This window comes from Gossypium raimondii, chromosome 4 (genome assembly GCF_025698545.1).
Source record: "Gossypium raimondii isolate GPD5lz chromosome 4, ASM2569854v1, whole genome shotgun sequence".
Lineage (NCBI taxonomy): Eukaryota > Viridiplantae > Streptophyta > Magnoliopsida > Malvales > Malvaceae > Gossypium > Gossypium raimondii.
This window is the reverse complement of record NC_068568.1, coordinates 26,147,953-26,156,312: the sequence shown is the minus strand read 5'-3', so window position 1 is coordinate 26,156,312 and position 8,360 is coordinate 26,147,953. Positions and strand designations below refer to the sequence as shown.

The 8,360-nt window shown below is 39.2% G+C and overlaps 1 pseudogene; it reads left to right on the top strand.

Moving 5' to 3' along the window:
- The first annotated feature begins 5,941 nt into the window (after positions 1–5,941).
- Positions 5,942–7,629, top strand: LOC105766554 (dirigent protein 2-like; annotated as a pseudogene).
- The last annotated feature ends 731 nt before the right edge of the window (positions 7,630–8,360 follow it).

The window sequence follows — 8,360 nt, the reverse complement described above, 5'->3', positions numbered from 1 at the left end:
GCCTAGAGTTTCAATAAATACAAGTGTCATTAAGAAAACATCTTTTATTCAAGGAGTAAAAAATTATACATAATATTTTTTGAGATGTCTGGCATTCCATGTTAGCGGTACAACTGTGCCCTCTATCCTTGATAATTTGTATGCACCATAACCAACTCTTTATACGACATTATATGGCCAACTTGGAGCCATTTTTCCCTACTACAAAGCTGGTAACTTAGCTTCAGTATTTCTTAATACAATGTCACCCACTTGGAACTGCTTGTTTTTAACCTTGGAGTTGTAGTAGCGAGCCACCTGTTGAGCACGTGCCACGTTCCTAACTTTGGTTGTGTCCCTAAGCTCATCAAAGAGATCAAGGTTGAGCTTGGTAGCCTCTTGATTAACTTCCTCATTAAAGTGCTGCGTTCTGTGCAACCTCATGCCAATCTATGCAAGGACCACAACTTCAGCACCATAAACAAGAGAGAAAATTGTTTCTGCCATCGTAGTGTGGGGCGCAGTTCACAAAGCTCACAAAATTACAGACAGTTCTTCTAACCGTGCACCTTTTGCCTCTCCCACTTTCTTCTTCAAGGTTGTCAGAATTTTCTTATTCATAGCCTCTACTTGTCCATTTGTTTGCGGTGTCTTAAAAGATCTTTGATCCAAAGTGATCACCAGACGCGGTACACCGAACCTACATACAATGGATTTCCACATAAAAGACTCTATTTGCCTCTCGGTGATAGTTGCTAGAGTTTTAGCGTTAATCCATTTGGTAAAGTAATCCACCGTAACCACTATGAACTTCTTTTATGCTGTGGCTACATAAAATGGGCCAAATATATCGATTCCCCAAGTCACAAATTGCTGAGGGCTTGACATGATCTGAAGTGGTTCTGCTGGATGTCTTTGCACTTGGGCATACCTCTGGCAAGAATCGCATGCGTGAACTAACTCATGTGTATAATTTTGGATCACAGGCCAATAATATCCTTGCCTAAAACAAATTTTGAGCAAGCAATCTTCCCTCCAAGTGATCACCGCAGAAACCCTTTCTATATAGTACACCCTCCAAAAGGATGTACCTTGCGGCTTTGCACTATAGTCGTGCAAGCGCCTTCCTGTCCAAGTCATCTTGTGTGCTTTGGAGTGTGCGGACGATGGGGGTTATCCAAGTCTCCTCTTGATCCACACATAGGACTTGTTATACATCGTAGCTTGGGGTTTCTCTATGCTCGAGCAGAATTTTCCCTTTTTGTTCAATGACCACAGAGGACGCTAACTTGGATAGGCCACTAGCTCGTGTGTTATCAGCTCTTGGGAGCTACTTAATTTGGACCTTATTGAAACTTGTGAGCAATTGGGTTAGAACTGTATGATATTTCTTTAGCACAACCTCCTTTATATCGTATTCACCGTTCATTTGTTTTACTACTAGCTATGAATCTGTGTGGACAACCAAGTCCTTTGCTCCTAGCTGACGTGCTAGCTGTAGTCCCGAACTCAAAGCCTCATATTCAGCGGTGTTGTTAGATGTTTGCAACCCAAAAGATAGCCTATATTGCCATTCATTGCCATTGGGGTCAATTAGGAGTACACTTGCTCCCGATCCTGCTTTGGCTACAGAACCATCAACATACACTAACCAGCTATTTGAATTATCAGTTGTATGTACACCCTCTAGAGGTGGGTTAATTATTGTGTCAACATTCTCCTTAAAACAACACTCTACCATAAACTTAGTTAGCACCTGCCCTTTTCTTGTTCTTCATGGGCTGATTAGTTACGACGACGATTGGATGAGCTTAGAAATACGAACGAAACTTGCGAGTTGCTAAAATCAAAGTAAAAATGCACTTCTCTATTTTTGAGTACCTCAGCTCACCGTTTTGGAGTACCTTGCTGGTGTAATACAATGGGATTTAGTGAACGCCTTCTGATCTGACTAACACTATTACCACTGTCTCTTTCGAGATATCCAAATATAGATAGAGAGTTTCTCCTACCTGAGGTGATTTCAAAAGCAGAGGGGAAGTAAGATAAAACTTCAATTCTTCAAAGGCTCATTGGCACTCTTTGGTCCATGAGAAAGAGGTTCTCAAAGCTTTGAAGAAAGGGAGGCACCTGACTGTCATTCTAGAAATGAACCTATTGAGTGCCACCACTCTACCTGCGAGGCGTTGAATGTCTTTTATGGTTTATGGGGGAGGCATTTCCATAATCATGCGGATCTTCTTTGGGTTCACTTCTATCCCCCCTTCCGAAATCATGAAGCCTAAAAATCTGCCAGCTCCTACACCGAAGGCACACTTTTTAGGGTTTAACTTTATGTTATGAGCTCTTAAGGCTGTGAATGTCTTAGATAAGCTTTGCACATGCTCCTACATAGATCCACTATTTACCAACATGTCATCCACATAAACCTCGAGTCCGTGACCTATCTGGTTTCTAAAGATTCTATTCACTAATCTCTGATAAGTTGCCCCTACATTATTAAGGCCAAAAGGCATAACCTGGTAGCAGAAAAGCCCTTCTTCCCTGATGAAGACTTTCTTTTCCTGGTCACCTTGGTCCTACAGAATTTGATTGTAGCCTGAAAAGGTATCCATAAAACTCATGAACATGTGACCTGCAGAGGCATCAACTAAATGATCAATCGAAGGTAGAGGAAAACTATCTTTAAGGCACACTTTGTTGAGGCTAGTGAAATCAATGCACATTCTCCATTTGTCATTTGCATTCTTTACTATAACCACGTCTGAAACTCAATCTGGGTACTCTACCTCCCTGATGAAACCCGCTGACAACAGTTTATCCATTTCTTGCCTTATTGCTTCCACCACCTACAGCATAAATTTCTTCTTCTTTTTCTTCACTGTCTTTGCATCTGGGAGCACATTCAACCTATGGACAATCACTTGGGGGGTCCACTGGATCAACATGCTCTTTTCTTCTGCCACCAATGCTGATGAGATTCTAACAGTTTTTCCCTTATTGTCATAGAATAACTGCAAGGTCTTGGTGTGTTTTGCAGTTTTGGGTTTTCTACCTCTATCTTCGTCCCTTATATCTAAATTGTCTAAATCCAGTTGCTGACTTGCGAACTCTACCCCTTGCGAGCTCTGTCCTTCCGGTATCGCCTCTCGTACTTGTTGAATGCATAACATATGGCACTACCTCACGGTTCGCTGATCAGACCACAAGAACCCAACCCCAATCTTTGTTAGAAACTTAACCTTCATGCAAAATGTTACGACCACCATTTTTGTCACCCTTATTATCGGTCGCCTGAAGATACCATTGTATGCCATTGGATGGTCTACCACGAAGAACTGTACATACTCTATGGTCGTGTACTTGCTATCCCCTAAGGTGACTGGCAAAGTGATCGAGCCTTTCACCTCAACGGGATGGTTTACGAAACCATACAACAGATTAGCACTCTACAACGTCTATTCCTTCAACCCTACCTTCTAGTATGCATCCCAAGATAACACCTCAACCGCACTTCCACTATCTATTAGTATCCTCTTAACCTCAAAACTTGTAATTGTCGCCGAGACAACCATCAGATCATTACCTTTATTGTCCCAGACCAATTCCTCATCATCATTACCAAACTCAACACTCCACCTCTCCTACTGATGCGATCTCGTAGGAGCACTGACTGACATCACACTTCTCATTCGTGCCTTCCTCTTTGTACTAGAACCTACCCACTATTTATCTCTACCCACAATCACATGGATGATGCCTTTAACTTTTTACTTACCCTTAGGATCACTACGTGAGCCCTGACCTTGCTAAGAACCACTTTGATTCACAAAATCTGCGAGCTTGCCATTTTGCACTGCTTCCTCTATAGTACCCTTCAGAGTGAAACAATCATCGGCCTTGTGTCCCATGTCATCGTGGAAGGCATCTGTCCTTTGAATTCAATCTTCTGACAGTGCTCCTCATCAAGGATGGCTTGGTAAGATGCCAAGGCCTTTGACTTGCTGAGAATGTAGGCATAGGTGGCACTCAAGGGGGTATAAGCTTCAAAGCTGCCCTGGGAAATGTACCTCATGGTATGCTCTAGCTGAGATCCTTCAGGGGCCCTAGGAGAATTATCTTGAGCTTGATTTCTTTGCGGCCTATCATTTCTTACTCGCAACGATTGGCCAGAATGACCCTGTCTACCACGAGGTTATTCCTTGTTCCTAAACTGTCTATCCTCCTTGAAAGGTGCCATGGGATGCCCTCTTGATTTCCTCCGCCTTTGTAAACTTATGGGCTCACTTGTATAAGTCAGTCAAACTTTGTTGTTTGTTATTTGTAAAAGAGTATTGTACGTGATCATTCTGTACTCCCATTATAAAGCATCTATAACCCATTGATCATCTAAATTCTTCGTATTGAGAGTCGCTGCATGGAATCCCTTTACGTAATCTTGAAGGGACTCACCCTCTCTTTGCTCTACTGACATCAACCCTATAGGTGTACTCATAGTTGCTTTGTGGGCCGTCAATATTCTTAAAAACATCTGTCCCAACTGCGAGAAACTTTGAACCAAGCCCTAAGGAAGGGACAGATACTAGTCCTTGGCACTTCCCTTAAGAGTTGTGGAAAAGGTCTTACACTTTGTTGCATCTGATGCCTCCAGTACATTCATGTATTTGTATTGCATCAAATGGGCTCGTGGGTCCTTTCTTCCCTTGAACATATCCTTTGGGACCTTGAAGTCACGCGGCAAGTTCACTGTTGTAGCCTCAGGGGCCAATGGATTGTTAGAATAGAACAACCAATCCATGTCCTGAGATTCAGGGTGCAACTATCTTACATCCCTCAGCAACTCATCCATCTCATTTTATCACTATTTCACCTGCATGGCTTGGATCTCGTCCTGCATATTCACGTTGTCCTAAAAGCCAGAGTTGTCAAAATGCATCTTCCTTCTTAACTCTTCGTTCTGCTTCAGCAGCTCCTATTGAAAAACTTGTTGTTGCTCGAACAGAGCCTCCTGAGCGACCATCTACCCCCTCATGAACCTTATTTGCTCTTGAAGAGCAAAGAACTGTTGTGGGGATTCCTCTTGGCTAGGAGGAAACGATAACCCTTGATTGGCAGAAACATTCAAGTCTAGAAGACCAGAAACTCCTTAATAAACTGCATTGTCGAAGTTCTCCAGTCTATTGGCAAACCATCCAACAAACAAATCCGTTTCATTGTGCTGACTGCTGGAACTTGATGCTCCAGCCTGTCTTGACGAAAGGTTGAAGGGGAAATTCTCATTTGAGTGAGCCATTTCTATTCTGAAACTTGAGAAAATAAAATCAAACTAAAGAAATCTGATGATCGGAAGTTCATCCACGCTCACCACACCAATTGTTAAGTAATTTTGTCTTTTATTTTATTAATGGGAACATTCGGGTATTTATACATACTATTACTATTCATGACATGACTCCATTGTTTATGACTTGACCCCACTATTATTAGGACTGACACTCTGAGCAGAACTTAGGTATGCTGGACACGTGTTTCCCTCTGGGTTGCCTTCCAGACCATGCGGTCTCCCTTCTTCGAGCTCTTTGAGTATATGCGAACTAAGACCACGGCATTCCCTTGGTATGTATGAGCTCTCCTTGCGAGTTGGGTCACCAAGCTCCCCTCGCTGTCCTCTCGTGGTTCGTTGCACACTCAATCGTCTGATGGGACCTATCTGGGTCGCAGGTAGGAGACCCAGATCCTATCTAGGATTCAAGCCGGTGATCACTGATGTATAACAAAACTATATTTCCCTCACTTTTAGGTCAGGTTTGCACAATGATCATGACATTGCTTAAGCTTGTGTTTATCCAAAATATGAAAATATATAGAAATTTATCAATTTCAGTATACATAGAGGAAGTTCAATTCACAAAACAGACATGATTGCTTATTTTTCTTGCCATTCACAGGTTCGAAATGAGAAGGCAAGAAGATACTTAACAGGTTACCTGTTCCACTTGAACAAAAAATTCCAAATGTAGATCCCTTGGCACTACGTCTGCAGCAAAGGTTGCTTGCCTTTGATCCAAAAGACCGACCAACTGCAGAAGATGTATGTTAGCGTATTGTATATAGTATTGTTTTTTAATCTGAGCATTTATTCTGCAAATTTTCTTTAAACTATATGGCTGTATTTATTTTATTATATTTAAGGTTTTAATATATCAAATAATTTCTTTTTAAATAGAGACAAGTCACTTAAAGCAAAAAAAGTAGGGTGCCCTGCACACCTGGTAGAATGCCACATTCATGGCCTATTTAGTTTGTTTCATAGTCACATAAAGAGAGTTTTACTTATATGTTTTTCGCATTTCAAGAGAGAAAATCAAACCAAAATAGTAATTTAAAGGAATTGAAAATTTGTTGCAGAGAGCAGCTAACAATGTATACTCATGGTGGTGGGCTAGTCATAGCAGAACTGCAGAACAAAGCAGTCTAAAGGAATGGAACAAAACCTTCAAGGTACTTATTATGTTCTTTTCCTTGATGTTTGTTTTCCTTGTACCTGAAAGTACATATAAGCTTCACCAATATATATATATATATATATATATATATATATATATAAGCTTTAGCTAAGAAACTGATAATCAATTTATTTTGCAAAATCATTATAACATTTTAAATAGTGGATGTTGTATTAAAAGATGAGATGAACAATAAAAGAAGAAAGATTTCTGGGAGATCTGTCTTAAAATTGAACTTAAATTGCTTTCCTTTTTGTTTATTTTCATTTGTTATCGAAATGGAAAAGTAATTAAACAGAATCTATATATTGAGAAATAAAAGGTAAATGAAGAACAGCGAAAAACTGACACATTGAATCTCAATGGCTGGTGATTTTTGTATTATATTTTGAACAAAATTAGGTTTATTTTAAGTCTTAAAAAACCATTTAGATTTTGAACTCTTTGAGCCTGCGAATGTTCCAATCAACAATGGTCGACTTAATGCTGAAAACCTTCACCATCATCGCCTTATTCTCAACACTTGTCATCGCCGATCATCGATCCGATTCCGAGGTTTCCGGCAAATACATATCTCCATCATCACTAGGGCTCAAGCGAGCAAAGCTATCCCCCCTTCACTTTTACTTCCATGACATAGTCTCCGGCAAAAATGTCACCGTCATTCGTGTCGCCGGAGCATCTTCAACCCACCGTTCCTCATAATTCTTCGGAGACATATATGTGATCGATGACCCTTTGACGATCAAGCCCGGCATCAACTCCAAAATGGTGGGAAAAGCACAGGGAATGTATGCATACTCCTCCCACACCGAGATTAGCTTGTTAATGGTGCTCAACTTCGCTTTCACGGAAGGGAAATATAATGGCAGCACTCTGAGTGTTTTGGCGCGCAACGAGGCTTTTTCCACTATGCGAGAGATGCCGATCGTTGGTGGGACTGGCGTTTTCCGATTCGCTCGTGGCTATGCTCAGGCGAGGACTCGCTCAATGAGTCAAGTCGAGGCTATTGTGGAGTATAATGTATTTGTATTCCATTATCGCTGATGATCACTTTAATTTCTCTGATATTTTTGTTGCTTACATTTATGGGTTTACTTTGCTTGATAAGTAATAATTTATGATTTCGAGCTCACTATCTCAATTTACGTATGATAAAATGTTATCTATATAGTTATGTAAGATATGGTATTATTGCCTCATATTACACATATTCTCCTTTCTATTTATCCAAATATTATTTATTCAAGTAAATTAAAAGTAAATTGTATTAATAATCACTTAATTATTAATAAATTTTTATTGATCACTCAATTATAAAAATTATAAATTAATTACTTAATTAGTAAATTTCCTTAAAAAGAGTTATCCATGTGGTACCAACAAGAGATTACAAATCCTAAACCAATTAATAACCGTGTTAATGGTTACTTACTTTGTAAAAAATGGTTAAATTATAGTTTAGGTCCTTTTATATTATATCTAAATTTGAGATTTAATTTTTATAATTTATTTTTAATCTAATTTGATTTCTATATTTTTATAATGTTATTAATTAGTCGAAATAGTTAATGTGGTTAATTTTTTATTAAAATATTACATGGTTATGTAGAATTTAAATGTCTCAAGAGTCTTAGAAATGACACATGGTGGTTATGTTTTAGGTTTTCATAATTGCATTGCATTTTTGACATTATAAGACAATGATCAAATTTTAAATTTGGCCCTTAGATTATGCTCAAACTTGAGATTTAATCTATACAATTTAGTTTTTGACATAATTTGGTCCCTCTACATTTATAATGTCATTGGTGTTAGCTATTTCAATCAAAATGTTGACATTAATTTTTTTCTTAAAATACTATTCCAACAAAA